General features: G+C 38.5%; 1 protein-coding gene across 1 annotated transcript in view; it reads left to right on the forward strand.

Moving 5' to 3' along the window:
• The window catches only part of Adam10 (ADAM metallopeptidase domain 10), a 111,209-nt gene that overhangs the window by 44,948 nt on the left and 48,650 nt on the right, over positions 1–17,611 (forward strand). The gene's annotated exons all lie outside the window — the stretch shown is intronic.

Here is a 17,611-nt window from a genome sequence, read left to right on the forward strand (position 1 = left end):
AAAGGCATAGGAATCCTCATAACTGTGTGGAGACAAATGTAGCCTGGGCTGTTTCTTTCCTAAGCTTATTCAGGTTAAACAACCAGAGTGTAATAAGCAAAGTCTCCATTTAGTAAATAATGGGTCTCTGTGGTATAGCAGTTGTCAACACAGGCCAGTCATACTTTGTTGATATAAACAACCAATTCTGTTTGAACTGTGAGTTAGCCAAACCGACTTGAACTGTCATTCTAAATTCTGGTATCAGCCAGTCTGCTTGGTTACAACATCTGATGTCTGTGGCTTCAACAGACATTGTGCTGAAGGTACCACAATGTCTTATCTTCAAATATCCATTTCTATATGAATATTTGTGTAATATAGGATTTTTCTAATTTCTAAATCCACTGAGTGCTTCTCTTTAGAATCTTGAAATAATGATGTGACCACAGCCTGGTGTATGATTCCAGGCTTTCCATGGATTTGTTGGGGTAATTCTTTTTCTATGTTTTAGGATAGAAAATTCATTTAACCTTTACATTTTAATTCTGTCAGTTTGTGTTTCCGTGGTTATTCAATTGTGAGATTGTGCCATTAAAATAACACAAATACATTCCTGTAATTTCTATGCACCTTGAATACTTTCCTTCCTTTTTAACGTAAGCAGGCTAGTTTCTCTAGTTTTGCCTGTTTTCCTGACTTGGCAGCTTCCTTTTGCTTTCATTTTTTATCTACAGATAGGGATTTATTATCCATATTTCATTCCTGTGCTTGGTAATATACTGGCAAATGTGAACTATTTTGCTTTTTGCTCCATTGGCTCTGACTGTTTCTGTATTTCCATCTGCCCAACTGCTGTTGCTTCTGATGGTGAACTGCTTGCTATGGGAGAATAGCCAACTTTATTAAGGATGTGATTATGACTGTTGTTATTTGCAGCCTCATGGATTTATTAATGCTGCCTCACTTGCACTTTCAGTCATCCTTATTCGATACCTTTCCCACTCTACCTGGAATTTCTTTTGGCCTCTAAGCTATAGTCCTCCTCCCATAAGTAGGAATGTGGATTCTTTGCTTTTCTTTCTACTGACAGAACTTTTCTTCATTGAGCTTGTGCTTTTCCTTGAAATTTTCTTATAAATTTAGTCTTTTTTGTAGTTTTATCTCCACTATTACAACGTGCTTTTCTACAAATACAGGTTCTGTGGGTTTTGCCCATTTAATATTCAAGTAACAGTATCTGTGAAGTAGATCTTGATGAATTTCTAATAAAATGTTGAAATATGTTCCCTATCGCCTGCCTTCAAACTTGGACCAGGTCTTTCTGGACAAGAAAGTTGAGGAGTGTGACCGCTCAGGCTGGTTTTCCTCCTTCGGCACTGTGACTGCTGCTACATCTGGCCATCAGCTCCCATGTGACTTTGTGCTGCTTTTGACTTCTGAGATGTCTTCTTTCTCCTGTGTTCTTTCTTCTGTTTATCCCTGTTTTGTTTTGTTTGTTTTGTTCTTTTACATTTACACTTCCCCCTTGTTACATCTCATAACTTCCAAATATCTTAGGTCAGTATTTCTTATTAGGCACCAGTAGTAGCATTAAAACTTAAAGATAGTTATGTTTAGATGATTTTGCTTATAACTTCTCTGTTAAGTGGAAATGCGGTAGTGTCAAGATGGGCATATGGGAAGCAACAGTTTATAAAAATGTTTATCACCTTTTGTTAGTGTGAACTGGATAGATTTGTTACATTTTCATTCAGTGTACTTTAAACTTTATTCATACAAAAAGCTGAGTTGTTGGGGCAGGAGAGATGGTTCAGTGGATAAAAGTGTGCAGCATAAGTGTGAAGGCTGCCCTGTTACCCCATAAAAGCCTGAGAGGTGCAACAGCAGCGTTTGGGAGGCAGAGCTAGCTAGACTATCCAGAATTGATGGCCCCAGGTTCACCAAGAGACTTTGACCATAAATAAAATGGAGAGTAATCAGTAAGACACCCAATATCCAGTTTTGGCTTTGACCTGCACCTGTGCCCATGTACCTTTCCCCCACATATGTACTGCACACAGTTAGTATAAAAACCAATTTTAGCAAGTATGCTAATCAAAAACAGGGAGTTAGACTTACTTGTCTGGAAAACTGTAGTTTACCTACTCCAATTATAGGGGATTGACAAGTAAATTTACTTTTAATTGACCATTTAAACTCTGGATGTTGGTGATCCTAAAAGAAACAGCATTAATTAGAAGGATAGTTGTGATTTAATGTTGCTTGGCACTAGATAAAATTCTTTATGTATGTTAACTATTTTATCCTCAGAGGCTCTGTGAGGTATAGGGAAACATTATTCCTGTTTTATAGGTGAGGAAAGGAAGACTTAGAATCTAATGTGGCTTGTGGATATCGTCTTCTGTGCCATGTACCCATGGGGGAAAACACTATAATCCTCATTACCCTTTACTACCAGGATTACTGCGGCTTTTCTGAAATCTGCATGCCTTCCCAAAATTACACATTTGCATCTATTGCTGTGTTAGACCAAAATCTATTCTTGGGTTTCTTTTTTCTTCCCCTCAACTAGTGAAAAGAAAGGGTATGCTCCTAAATGCATGTTATTATTTTTACATAACTAGCTTAGTGCCAATAATTTATTTTCACAACTGAAGTATTACTTGATTATGTATATACTGTAGGTATGTATAAGTGAACTTATATAAAGATTCTGATAATTTAGCTATGCTTTCTGAATATTCATTTTGTACCTATTGGCATAAGTGTATACATCCATGTGGAAAATGATGCTTTTGTTCTGGAGAACATTAGGTGATGTGTTTTCAGCAGAAATACTGAGCAGCCTCTCCAGGTGCTTTTGACACACACCTGGATGTGATGCTGCTCACTGCATACAGTTATCAGCTTAGAAATCGCATATGCTCAGTTCTCCATTGCAGCAGTAAAAAACACTTTCGTAGTATTACACGATGACAAGGCAAAAATGCCACTTAGTTTTCTACTAGCTAGCATAGTTTATTTTGAAGAAACCTCTGTCTGGTAAACTAGTATTTTTTTTTAAAGATTGTTTATTTTGTGTATATGAGTATACTGTAGCTGTTTTAGATACATCAGAAGAGGGCATCGGATCCCATTACAGATGGTTGTGAGCTACCATGTGGTTGCCGGGAATTGAACTCAGGACCTCTGGAAAAGCAGTCAGTGCTCTTAACCGCTGAGCCGTCTCTCCAGCCCTCTAATGGTAATTTTGATATGTGTAGATTTTAGGAGTGCCTGACTATTTTCTCCTTGGAACCTTCTGTATACTCTGAGGCAGAAGTTTAAGTCATTTTTTTTTTCCTGTTATATTTTCATAAAAATCCTTAAACTCTGAATTTAAAAACCTTTTAATTGTATAAAGCTATCTAGAATGTTTGGTTTATTCTTTTAGAGTTATTGTTCTTATTTATTTTCCTGTGTGTAGACATTTGCCTGTCTCTTCTAGGAATGTAGGTGCTCCTGCTCTTAGGGTGTGTTAGTAATAGCTGTATGTACTTCTTCTTTTGTGTGTGTGTACTTCAGTGAGAAAGCACATAATCTTATGAACTTAAAAATGAAGGTATTTAAAACTTTGTTTTATCATCTCAAGATAGAGATTCCATTGGTGTAGAAATGTTATTTATGGAGGCTTGAGTATATTACTTTTAATATCTTTAAAATATCAGTTAGAGAGGTGCTTTTTCGTTGTGGGTTCTCTTCTCCTCTAATCACCTCTAGGAAATATAAATTTCTCCATCCATTTTACAGGTGAAAAAATGGAGAAAACCATGAGAAATGGCAGTTATTTTAAAAATGATAGTTAAGTGGAAATGTAATATGCTTAAAAATTAAATACGAAGACACCAGGTATATGAGGAACATCTGCAATACAGCATATAGGTTATTTGAGTAATAAAGATTCCAAGATAAAATCCAGCTTGTGTTTCATAGGGAGTTCTGACCAGCCTAGACAACAGAACCAAGCCATGTCTCAAAAACCAAAACAATAAGCACAACAAACAAACTACAACGCACACGCAAAAATTAGGTAAAAAAAAGAGGACTTATTTAGTCAGAAATTATACAAGTAGGACTTGTTGAGAAAATTTTAGATCAAGACCTTTTCTAATTTGTTACCACATGTATCTGTATATATATTTATCTTTATAAAGTAAAATATAGCTACAATAAAACACAATGGTTCAGAAGCACAAACATCAAAGATCTGTTCTAAAGCAACTCTAAGAAGTAACATCGACGGTTTTTGCTCTTCTGAGAACTGCTCATGATTCTGTTTTACAGTATTTTACAAAAAGATTAGATTAGCAGGGCATTGTGGCTCATGTGTGTAGTATAGTACTCAGGAGCCTGAGGCAGGAGGATTATGAACTTGAGGCCAGACTGGACTACATAATGAGTTCCAAGACAGCCCAGGCTATAGTATGAGACCTTGTCTTAAATAAGCAACATCAACCAAAAGCAGAGATTAATTTATCACACAATCTAGATATTATAGTTGAGTATTTTCAAATGTACAATGTGGTGAAATGTTTGGGAATATTCAATCTGTTACTAAGAAGACTGAATTTTTTAAAAAATCTTAAAATTTTACATCTGTGTTCATTTTAAAATCATTATTTTCATTTGAGTATTGGCACATAAGTTAATATAACTCAGGATAATATTAACACATATTAGTCAAAGCATCTGCCACTTTTTAAATTTCTTTCTTTTTAACTTTTAAAGAGCAAGTTTTGTATATGTTCTGGACAAGTTCTACAGAACCATATTTCCAATTCAGCCCTTAATTTTCAATTTGTCTTTTGTAGTAATCTGTAAAAACAGAGATTTAAAACATACTTTTTGGAGAAGCAGTTTAGAAATGTTAGATAATTCCTAGTTGTTGATGGAATGAAAGCCAGCGGGAGGCTATTGAAACTATGTTTTTGTTGTTGTTTTTAAATATTTGTCTTTGCATGATAGATGCCTTTGAGAAAGAGCCATAGAAAACAGCTGCTGGTTGGATATTAAATTCAATTATATTGGTTTACAAATGTTCAGGAAAGATTAAATTAAAAAAAAAAAGCACCGTGATAGCAAATTTGACTTGGTACAAGAATGTGCTAAATAAAAGCTGTAACTAAAGCAAAGAGGGTGGAACAATCTCATAAATCCTTAGTTGGCTATAGAAAGGCTTCCTGGGGATTGTGACATTGGATTTGAACCTTAAGACAAAAGGTCTTTGCTAAAAAGAATCTGTGATTACAGAAGCTGTTACCTGGTTGTGACCCTGTCTGTCTGTCTGTCTGTCTGTCTGTCTGTCTGTCTATCTATCTATCTATCTAAAATTTGCCTGTCATACAGCTTAAGAAATTTGAGAAAAGAAAATTTAAAAACAAAAACAAAAACAAAAAGTCCAAGAACTAACATTGGCTTTGTCTTGGAGGCACTGTGGACAGATGTACCATCCCAAGATAGACTTATAAATCAATGTGTTAAAAGTATTCTTGTGTATTTCAGTTCTAAGCTTTTCAGTTCACACTTGTGTTAGTTTTGTACTTCAACTTGTGATTTTTTTTTCCTTAAAAAGCTTTTAGAGCTGGGCGGTGGTGGCGCATGCCTTTAATCCCAGCACTCGGGAGGCAGAGGCAGGCGGATTTCTGAGTTCGAGGCCAGCCTGGTCTACAAAGTGAGTGCCAGGATAGCCAGGGCTACACAGAGAAACTCTGTCTCCGAAAAAGAAAAAAAAAAAAAAGCTTTTAGAGAAAGGATTTAATTTGTCTTATGTTCTGGGGTTTTAGTCAATGGTTTGTTTGCCCTATTGCTTTGTGCCTCTGGGGGCAACAGTGTATATATCATGGTGGGGAACCTGGTAAATACTGTTCACTTTATGTCCTCTGGGAATTCAGAGAAAGTGACAGGAGAGGGCCTGGGTCCAGTTATCTTCTTCAGTGATTGTTTCTAGTGACCTAATTCCTGCTAGGTTTACTCCACTGCTTTTGGGCACAATAGGTGGCCAGGTGTTCAGCAAATACTCCATTAACAGGTTTGTATGATTACTTTATTTCTTAATTGACATTTGAATGGCTGATCCTCTCTTTAGGCCCTGGTATACAGTGGTAAATACTGCAAAAATTCATCCTTTGGACTTCAAAGTCTAGTGATTCCGTTTATAATTGATCATAATACAGCAAATTTTCCTGTTGCTCTGACTCCCATGATCTCCTTCCTGCCAGCACTAATCCTTTGTTCCTAAAGGCCAGGGTGAGGATAGACTTGCTTGAGTCAGCTCTCCCACCTGTTTCCTGGAAGATGAATGCTGTGTCTGCTGCTTTCCATCCTTCCCAACCTTACAAAACTGGGACTGGGGCTGGGGATAGATCATAGGGGAAAGGGGCCCTCTCACACCGGAATTGCAGAGAAGCATTTGGAGTCCTTCTCTACCTCTACACTCTTTGTTCTTTCTCCTGTTGGTTATTGTTATTTGGGCAACTTTGGAATAAATAGAAATTTTCTTAGTTAAGGAACAAGTTGGTGATATGACAACAGTTTTCTTATATTATCTGCTTGCGGAGTTGTTCTATTTAAATTTCTGCTTAGATTAAGGATTGAAATATTTAATTGAATTTGTTGTTTAATAGCACATTATTAGATTTTAGAACTTCTTTTGTCTATTAGAGAGCCCTGGTGAAGACCCTAGATCTTAACTGCACAGAGGTGCTGTTCTCAAGGTGGTGAAGCTGTTGAAAGTGGGTGTTTTGTGACTGTTGGTGCTGGGCAGATAATTCAGAGAATAAATATCCTGCTTTAGTAGAGTGGATAATTGAGAGTCAGCTACTTACTTCCTGTGTGAGGTGGTACCATAATGTAAGTGTTATTTATATTTGTGTTTCCTACAGCAAAACAAAAGCAAGAGGTTTGCATGCACAGGAACTGGAGGAAAGGCAGGAGCTCTAAGCGGATCTTTGTTTGAAACTGGCTAATGTTCTCCACTCACTGCTCATTCTTTTGAAAGAATCTCTGTTTGGCCTTTTCAGGGAACCGCAGTGCATCCTATGATTTTGCATCTCAATGAGGGCTTATTCATTAGTTGAACAAAGGCTTTTTCTAGAAATGGGGATTATATTGTCAATAATTTTACAGAGAAAATGTCATTGTTCTTTTTTTTTTTTTTTTGTGGTTAATGTGGTGGCCAGGGAAAATAGTCTCTTAGAAATTTTGGAAGTATACAGACAAAATTTTATACTTGGCCTCTGTCCTTTTTCTGTCATGAGAATTTTGTGCTGACAGAATTTGAAACATATAATAATGTTTTGTTGCCTTGGAATTTTTTTCTTACCCTAACAAGTTTTCAAAATAATTTATGTCTTTAACTTATATAAAATGTAATTTACAAAGAGAAAAAACACTACTTGTTTAAACACTAATTTTAGTTTTTTCAATTACAGCATATTAAGTAAATAATACTTTTATTGTTCTACATTCCCATATGCATTGATAACATTAGAAAGTTTTAGTCTTTTGACAAAAGTCTTTAAACATTATAGTGGTTATAGTTTTTTCATTGTTTATTAAGGTCACTTTGTGGAGTTTGATAAGTTTGTAGGATTAGTTTTATGGCCTATGCTACTGTACATGAGGTCTCCTTGGTGTAGCTTTGTGTAAGAGAAACTGCAAATGGACTTTGGGGTATAGTGGAGGTTTCTAGGCTGTGTTGGCAGCTTAAGGCTACAGGTCATGAATTTGGACTGAGAAAGTCCTGCTTATCAGAGGTGTGGGTAAAGAGTTGTATTTAAAAGGGTTTTGGGGACCATCTAGAGACTGCCATATCCAGGGATCCATCCCATAATCAGCTTCCAAACGCTGACACCATTGCATACACTAGCAAGATTTTGCTGAAAGGACCCAGATATAGCTGTCTCTTGTGAGACTATGCCGGGGCCTAGCAAACACAGAAGTGGATGCTCACAGTCAGCTATTGGATGGATCACAGGGCTCCCAATGGAGAAGCTAGAGAAAGTACCCAAGGAGTTAAAGGGATCTGCAACCCTATAGGGGGAACAACATGATGAACTAACCAGTACCCCGGAGCTCTTGTCTCTAGCTGCATATGTATCGAAAGATGGCCTAGTCGGCCATCACTGGAAAGAGAGGCCCATTGGACTTGCAAACTTTATATGCCCCAATACAGGGGAATGCCAGGGCCAAAAGAATGGGAATGGGTAGGTAGGGAAGTGTGGGGGGGTATGGGGGACTTTTGGGATAGCATTGGAAATGTAATTGAGGAAAATACGTAATAAAAATATTAAAAATTAAAAAAAAATAAAAGGGTTTTGGCTGGGAGTCAAGGGAGTAGGTTAGGGGACAAAGGAAGTAAAGGTGAATGCAGTAAGTAATTATGATCCTAGATGGCATATAAACTGAACAAGCAGAAGGAAACTGCCCTATGGTAGTGCACAGGATGAGAGGCATTGGTGAACTGAAAGATTTATTGTGTTTGAATGGGTTGGCTCTATCTAGAGGTATTGTGTAGATGGTGGACAGATCATAGGATGCTGAAAGTTGATGTTGTAAAGAGGTTATCAGGAATGAGAAGTTAAAAAGTAGAGTTGTAGACTAGAGAAAAGATCTAAGAATATTAGAGGGATTATCTGCATGAATGTTGTTGTTTCAAAGAATTATGATGGTTGATGTGAGAGTGAGTCAAGATCTAAAAATAAATAATGGGAAGTGACTTTGAATTCCTGTGGTACATGTGATAGTCACTGGTATAATCTAGTGGCTATTTTAATAATCCAAGGCAGAAAGTAGTAGATAGCCCTGAGTACTTATTAAAGTGAGAGGGGGGAGATAATTATCTTTCTAACAATAGGTTGCTCTTGACTTCATGATGAAAGGAAAGATGCTCTTGGCCTTTGCCAGATGATGGACTTTAGAGGAACTGATTTTATTAAAAACATTCTTTTTTTCCCATTAATCAATTTATTCACTTTATATCCCATCTCCTCCTAGTCCTGCCCTCACAGGCCCTTCCCCTGTCCCTCCATCCCCCTCTGAGAAAGGGGAAGTCCTCCCTGTTACCAACCTACCCTGGCACCTCAAGTCACTGCAGGACTAAGTATATCCTCTCCCACTAAGGCCAGGCAAGACAGCCCAGAGAGGGGAACAGGATCCTTAGACAGGCAGCAGAGTCAGGGTAAGCCCCCACCTCCTGTTGTTAAACATGTACTCTTGGTTATAGAGAGCTGTAATCTTTTCTCAGTGAAGTAGGGGCATGGCAGTTTTATTACTAATTCTAGGCTCCCTTTCAACTCGGAGGAGTGACAACCTATTAGATATTGGTTCTGACACATACTTTACTATTATATGAAGACTAGAAATCTACTCTAATATCAAGTATATGTAATTGCACTATGTTACAGATAGATGTGTTTATGTGTATAAATGTATTAACTCAAATCTTTTATCAGTAAAGGAGGAAGTAAAATACCCAGAAGATATTATTTGTTAGATTATTTTAGGATTAATAATGAAATAACTAGTCTGCATCCATAATAATATATTGGTGAAAACCAGTGCTGATCCTAATCTCAGATGACACAGTACCAAACGCTGAAATATCCCTAAAGATCAAAATCCTTAAAGTCTAAAATAGCAGAAATTTTAAATGGTGCATAGTAATGTATAGTGGGTAGTCGTAATTGCTTTAGGAGGCTGAGATATGGGAAAGAGTTTGAGGCTAGCATGTGCAATATGGCGAGGCCCTGCCACTCCCCTCTAAAACATCACCACTCCAAAAGACTAAAGTCCCAAATGTTAGTGTCCCAAAAGATGAAATCTCCAAAACAAAAATTCTCTTGTGTGTGTGTGTGTGTGTGTGTGTGTGTGTGTACACAAAGTGAGCTATGTGTGAGGAACAGAAAGGCAGATTCTAGGTAAGGGATTAGTCTTGCTATATGGCAGCCCAAAGGTTTCATTTTAAAACTGTTCTCAGGTGTAATGGCTCATGCTTGTAATCCTAGAACTGGACAGGCTGAGGTGAGTTTGAGGCCAGCCTGGACTACATAGTAAGTTTTAAATCAGCCTTAACTACATAGGGAGACCCTGCTTAAAACAACAAAACAAAACAAGGTTGTTTTTTGTCTTCATTTGCTTTTGTTTTAGCTGGTGAGATTTGAAAATAATTATTTGCAGAGTAGGATAAGAAGACTTTTGTTCTACAGTGTTGCATTTTGAATATTATATGTTACATATAATAGTATATTATATTATATGCAGTATATTATGTGCCAGTTTTGTGATTTGTATGAGTGTGTTTCAAATGGATTTCCCAGTACCAATAAAAGAGTGTGTGGAGATGATTCAGTCATCTTGCAGGCATGATGATCTCTGAGTGCATACTCAGCATGCATGTAATAAACTAGAACAGACAACTTATGCGGGCTCCTTGCCAGCAGGTCCAGGCAAGAGGAGAGGGGTCCTGGTCTTAACTGGGGTCTCTATGGGGCTGAGCTAGATGGCGAGTGTCAATGGCCCAAAAGGAAACATACAGAGCCAGGAGTCCTGTAGAAGCAGGAACTCAACTTTATGGCACCGGCCTCTCGCTTATATAAACTCAGAACATAGGAAGGGGGAGTTTTGGTGGGGTAAGATGATGTAGGAGGCAGGGAAGGGTGACAGAGGATATGGAGTGACTGACAGGGCCAGTGGCAAAGCTCTACATCAGCAAGGGCGGGGCAGAGGCAGGGCCAAACAGGTCTTGCTGAGTCACCCCAATACGGAAGGAAGTGACTGAGACAGGTCTCAAAATTCGAGCCATGCTTGGGTTTGTCCTCAAGGCCCAAACCAGAGCCTAAATGGGGCCCAACAAACTTACGCCCGTATTACCAGCATTGGAGAGGTGAGACAGGAGGATCTCTGGAGTTTGCTAGATAGGTAGGCTAACTGAATCAGTGAGTTCCAGGTTTAGCAAGAGACCCTGTCTCTAAAATAAAACAAACAAACATGGTGGTGTGGTGATGGTGGTGGTAGTGTCATTGTCTAGAGAGATGGCTTAGTGGTTAAGAACACTGGCTGCTTTTCCAGAGGACTTAGACTCTATCCCAGTACCTGCACAGTAGCTCACAATGGCCTGCAACTTCAGTTCCAGGAGAGTCGGTACTTTTTTCTGGCCTCAACAGGCACCAGGCATGCAAGTGGCTCACAGACAAATATTCAGACAAAATGCCCACACACATTTATTTTTATTTTTTTTAATTTTTAATATTTTTATTACATATTTTCCTCAGTTACATTTCCAATGCTATCCCAAAAGTCCCCCATAGCGCCCCCCACTTCCCTACCCACCCATTCCCATTCTTTTGGCCCTGGCATTCCCCTATATTGGGGCATATAAAGTTTGCAAGTCCAATGGGCCTCTCTTTCCAATGATGGCCGACTAGGCCATCTTTCGATACATATGCAGCTAGAGACAAGAGCTCCGGGGTTCTGGTTAGTACATCATGTTGTTCCGACAATAGGGTTGCAGATCCCTTTAGCTCCTTGGGTACTTTCTCTAGCTTCTGCATAGGGAGCCCCCCACACACATTTAAAGAAAGGGAGAAAGAGAGAGAGAGAGAGAGAGAGAGAGAGAGAGAGAGAGAGAGAGAGAGAGAGAGAGAGGATGAGCAGGTGGATTGAAAAAACCCCCAATGTTGAACTCGTGTGGACATGCAAGCACATATACATACACCACATATATATGTACCATTGCTGTTACCATGGAACAACACAGATCATGGCATGACAGTAGGTGCAGAAATCTAGTAGTGAATGCTCATATCTGCATATATAGACTACATAGGGATTTCAAAAGGAGCAGCACCATATGACCTAAAAGGCAAGCAAACAGCTATTCATTCCTATACAGTACTTCAACATAAAGCTGATGCTATAAAAGTCAGCCAGCTCTCATATGCTTCTTCTGTACAGTTGCTAGTCTTTCTCTGTAGTGTACTTTTTCATATGCTGAACTTTGAGTATTTTTCATTTTCGTTTTTTCACTGTTTAAAATTTAACATTATTTTCTGTAATTTGCTATGCTATTTATTTTATCCTTTATTATTTATAATACTGAAAGTAAAAAGTAGTTTAGACTAGGTTCAGTTTTGTTTTATGGAGTTTTGTGTGTTTGACTCCATGAAAATACATTATAAGCTGGGCATAGTGGTGTCTTTATTCTCAGCACTTGGGAGGCAGAAGCAGGCAGATCTGAGAGTTCTAGGCCAACCTCTATATTGGAAGTTCTCGAGCAACCAGAGCTACATGTTAAGATCTTATATCAAAACTAACAAAACCTGTAGCATTACCTTAGGTGTAAATTGTATGTGTGTGTGAGTGTGTACATCATTGAACTATCCTTATTTAGTGAAGAATTTTTGCATTTTTGAATGATAAGCTTCTTTTGAGAACTTGGCTATTTGAGTAACTGCATACATAATGTTGTTCTTGTGTGGTTTTTAATTGATCTAATCAAAAGATTCAGTTTGTCACTGTGTATTGAATGCTTTACATATAGTTTATGCATAGTTGCTTTACATATAGAATGCTCTGTCCATATTCTCTGCCTTCCTCTTGGACCCGACGGCTGTCATTCATTGCCAGTGTGCTGAGGCAGTGCTTAGTACTTACAGACATGTGCTTTAGTGCTTAAAAAATTGTTTTTCAAAAAATTGTGCAAAGTGGCCTTTAAAAAACTGTTTCCTGCTGAGCGGTGGTGGCGCACACCTTTAATCCCAGCACTTGGGAGGCAGAGGCAGGCAGATTTCTGAGTTTGAGGCCAGTCTGGTCTACAGAGTGAGTTCCAGGACAGCCAGGGCTACACAGAGAAACTCTGTCTCGAACCCCCCCCCCCAAAAAAAAAAAAAAACCTGTTTCATGTTTTTCATATGTTTCTTAAACAAGTTCTCTTTTAAAAGTGTAAGTAAATGACTAAAGGAGTTTTAAAAGGTTTTTTTTAGTGGTGTATGTGCACACCAATGTACCTGTGTATGCATACAGACAGAGGCTTGAGGAGCATCTCCAGCTCTGTCCAGCATTTACTCATCTATTCTTTCCTTCCTACCTACCTCCCTTCTCTTTTCTCCTTCCTTCCTCCCTCCCTTCCTTCCTCCCTTCTTCCTTTCTTCCTTCCTTCCTTCCTTTTTTCTTTCTTTTTGAGCAAGAGTACAGAGTCTTAGAATTTGCATTCTTTTTTTGAAAATACATAAGATATTTATTTCAATATATTGTTACACTTGGCAGTGAAATCAATAGCTGTTAACAAAGGTACAAGTCTTACCAATAGATGCACAGAAACAGCTAGAACATTTTCCATTTCAAAGTCATTGGGCCATTACAGGATTCATAGCTAGAGAACATTTTATTATTATTATTCAAATCATAGTATCATTCTGCTATTACCAGATTGGAGTCTATTAGCCATTCAGGACAAAAGATCAGGGAGGATCATATTGTGGCTAATTACTTGAGTTAGAACTTGGTTGTCTGTGATACCTTACTTGAAGCTACGAAGTTCGTTCTACAGACATTTGCCTAGGATAATGAGAAGTAGTTTGGTCAATGACTTTTAAATTGCTTTTTTTCAAAAAATAAAATTTGAAAGTTTAATAATATTTTTAAAGGTCGGAATAAATGGTATGCTAATATAAAAGGGTATGTATTATGTTGAACAGATCATTCCTACCCAACTCTAGCATACACTTTTTTTTTTTTTTTTTTAGTGGTAGGTGGTATTGAGGTGTAAAGAGAGGAGGAGGAGGAGGCATTTGGATAATGTTATTGTGAAACTTGCTGCAAGTGGTTTAATCACAGGGGTTGTCTTTTGAAACTCTTAGTTTCAGTAGTCATTTATTTGGGAGTAATATCTATGTGTTCTTGTGTCTGTTCTCTCATTTGAGTGTAAGATGGAGTTTGGATGTGGCTGAGGGTGGGGGCTGGGAGGTTAGGGTGTAACAGCTTTAGAAACTTCATAATAAATTAAAACTGTAAGCATAGTCCTTTGCAGGAGAGTGCCTAATTCAGTTCAGTATAAGTTGTATCAAATATTGAATAATTTTTCCTATTAAACTTAGATTAGCCTAAGGTAAATGTTAAGATGGGATCTTATTATTAAATGAAGTATTGGCACCATTCTTAGAAATTTATATAGAGGCATCATGTACTTACTTACAAAGGAAAACCAAGAACATGGTATACTAATTGAATAGTAATTTATTTGCTTCTCATATTGAAACAAGAATTTAAAAATTTAAATACCACAGTTTATATAGTAAACCATTTAGTATGTCAGCACTCCTAGAACTTTTGTTTTTCAGTTGCTTCTGTAGTCACCGCTGTCATAGTTACTTTTCTGTTGCTGTGAAGACACCATGATCAAGGCAACTTACAGAAGAAAGAGATAATTGGGGGCTTACAGTTTGAGGGTGAGTCTATGATCATGATGGCAGGGAGCATGGCAGCAGACAGGCAGGCATGTCTTGAGCAGTAATTGAGTGCTTACATGTTGAGACAACAACCACAAGGCAGAAAGAGTTAACTGGGTATGATATGGGCTTTTGAAACCTTAAAGCCCATCCCCAAGTGACACACCTCCAATAAGGCCATATCTCCTAATCCTTTCCAAATAGTTCTACCGACTGTTAGATAACCAATTAATCCTGGGGGAAAACTATTTCTCCCACTCTCAGCATTCCTTAGTTGCCTGCAGTTCTTTGACTAGGGTTGGGGCCTTGTAGGCTTTTTCCTATCTACTTTAGCATGCCCTTTGGTGTCATCCATGTTCAGCTCATGTTTGGGCAGTCATGTTGGTGAGACTTTATGGATGTGGCTTCTGACATTTCTAGGTGACAAATTCCCAGATCTTCTTACTCTTACAGTCTTTCTGCCTTCTCTTCTACGGTGTTCCCTGTGGGAGTGTTTTGTAGATATATCCATTGGGATATATCCATCCATTGTGTTTTCCTGTAATGGTCTCTGTTGCAAAAAAGAGATTTTCTTAATGTGGGGTGAAGACTATACTTCCAGGTTGAAGGACAAATGTTTAGATTTTTGTTAGAAATTATGCTGGTTTATTTAGTAAAGTGATAGTTTTTCTAGAGTAGAGTATCTTCTAATATCCATGAGTTCACTAGCACTGAGTGGTTAGTTAGGTTTCCAGTACTTGAAATGGTTTTATTATTTTTTTATTAATTAATTATTTTTTTATACTCCATATTTTATTCCCCACCACCACCATCCACTTTCCAACTGTTTCACATCCCATACCCCCTGTTTTCACGTGGATGTCCCTACCCTCCACCCCGCCTGACCTCTAAACTCCCTGGGGCCTCCAGTTTCTTGAGGGTTAGGTGCATTATCTCTGAATGAACACAGACCCGGCAGTCCTCTACTGTATGTGTGTTGGGGGCTTCATATCAGCTGGTGTATGGTGGTCCAGTGTTTGAGAGATCTTGGGGGGGGGGTCCAGATTAATTGAGACTGCTGGTCCTCCTACAGGGTCGCCCTTCTCCTCAGCTTCTTTCAGCCTTCCCTAATTCAACCACAGGGGTCAGCTGCTTCTGCTCATTGGTTGGGTGCAAATATCTGCATCTGACTCTTTCAGCTGCTTGTTGGATCTTCCAGAGTATGGTCATGCTAGGTCCCTTTTTGTGAATGCTTCATAGCCTTAGTAATAGTGTCAGACCTTAGGACCTTGAGCTGGATCCCACTTTGGGCCTGTCACTGGACCTTCTTTTCCTCATGCTCTTCTCTATTTCCATCTCTGTAATTCTTTCAGACAGGAACAATTATGGGTTAGAGTTGTGACTGTGGGATGGCTCCCCCTCTCCCTCATTTGATGCCTTGTCTTCCTGCTGGAGGTGGGCTCCTATTGTGGGGCATTTCATCTAAGGTCCCTCCCTTTGAGTCCTGAGAGTCTCTCACCTCCAAGGTCTCTGGTGCACTCTAGAGGGTCTCCCAAACCTATCTCCTGAGGTTGCCTGTTTCCATTCTTTCTGCTGGCCCTCAGGGCTTCAGTCCTTTTCTCTCAGCCAATTAGCAGATCAGGTTCCCCTCTCACCCCCACTTCCCCGCCCCATCCACTTTTCCTCCCAGGTCCCTTCCCTTCCTCCCCACTTGTGATTGCAGTCACAAGTGGTTTTCTTCTTCTTCAGCAAGTCTTAAACCCAATTAGAGAGCTGTTGGATGCCTCCAAGGTATGTGTGATCCTACTACACTATTAGCTCCTTGCCTTCCTCTTTTGGAAGCTGCATGGTGCCTTCTGGTACTATGAAAGCTAGTCCTCGAGGGAGAGGCATTCAAGTCGGTTCCAGTTAAGGGCATCAGAACTTTGTTTTCACCTCAGGGAGCAACCAAGGGCAGCAGCAAAATAGGCTGTATGTTTTGAGAATCTTCTGGACAACCCTGACCAAGAACTCAAACAGCCTTCTCATGTCTGGTTTTGGTGTTTTCTTAGGGGTCCTTGACTGTTGATGGGAGCATTGCCATCCCAGATGAGAAATTCACTAAAACTATTTAAATATATTTATGTACAGAACTTTATGTGTTAGAAGTTTTTTGTTAAGGTTGATAATTAATAGTATGGTTCCTCATTACACTATCATCTTAATATCATACCATGTCCTTTTCAGACATCCTTACTGTTATTTTTCCTTCCTTCCTTCCTTCCTTCCTTCCTTCCTTCCTTCCTTCCTTCCTTCCTTCTAAAAGAGCCCATTTTTTTCCTATCTTCCTCTCAGATCCTTCCCCTTTATACTCTTCCCACCTTCTTCTATATTTATCCCCCACTCCTTCCTAAGGAGCCCCCTACTTTGGGAAAAGTGATCCCTGTTCAGATCACTGTACCCTCTACTCTGCCTCTATTGTTCCCTGTCCTGGCAATGGTCCCATTTTATTTTCCTGGTTTCTACAGTTGCTGCTCAAGCACTTTACAGTGCGTACTGTCCTACTTACATTCTGGTGTTTAATTTTATACGTTCTCTTAATTGTGCTTATTGGATTGGATTGTAAACTATACTCATGAACTTGGTAAGAAAGAAGTTTTTAGAATGTTGAGAGAATGGAATAAGTAAATTGAATAGCTTATTTGAAAACAAAAACAGCTTAGCTAAGGATAAATTAATGTATGAAGGGAGAACAAATGATAAAATACTAGTTTGAATAGCATTAATTTGGATTATACATGGGATAAATTTAAAATAAACCTACTTTTTATCGTGCCATGAAATGTTTTTGGAGGTCACTTTATCTGAGGCCAGTTAGTATTCGTAGAAGGACCTAAAACCAAAGATACATATATTGACCTTACTGTGTTCAAATTGAGGGAATTTGTACATTTGTAGTATAGAAAATTTAATGTACTGAAAGGAAAGATATAAATATCAAAATGAGGTAAATTATAGTTTTAAGATGTTCTTTTTATCCATAGTGGGAAAGTTAAGTCCAAAATAAAAAATGATTATGATTCTGTTTTTGAGTTCAGAAGTTGTCCACAGACAAAAAGCTAGGTTTTTATCAAGGAAGACAGCTGGTAGGATTCAGGTCCCTAGCATAGTGTCTTTCTCGTGAATGT

This window comes from Mus caroli, unplaced genomic scaffold (genome assembly GCF_978045245.1).
Source record: "Mus caroli unplaced genomic scaffold, Mus_caroli_1 scaffold_11, whole genome shotgun sequence".
In the NCBI taxonomy this organism is placed as follows: Eukaryota; Metazoa; Chordata; class Mammalia; order Rodentia; family Muridae; genus Mus; species Mus caroli.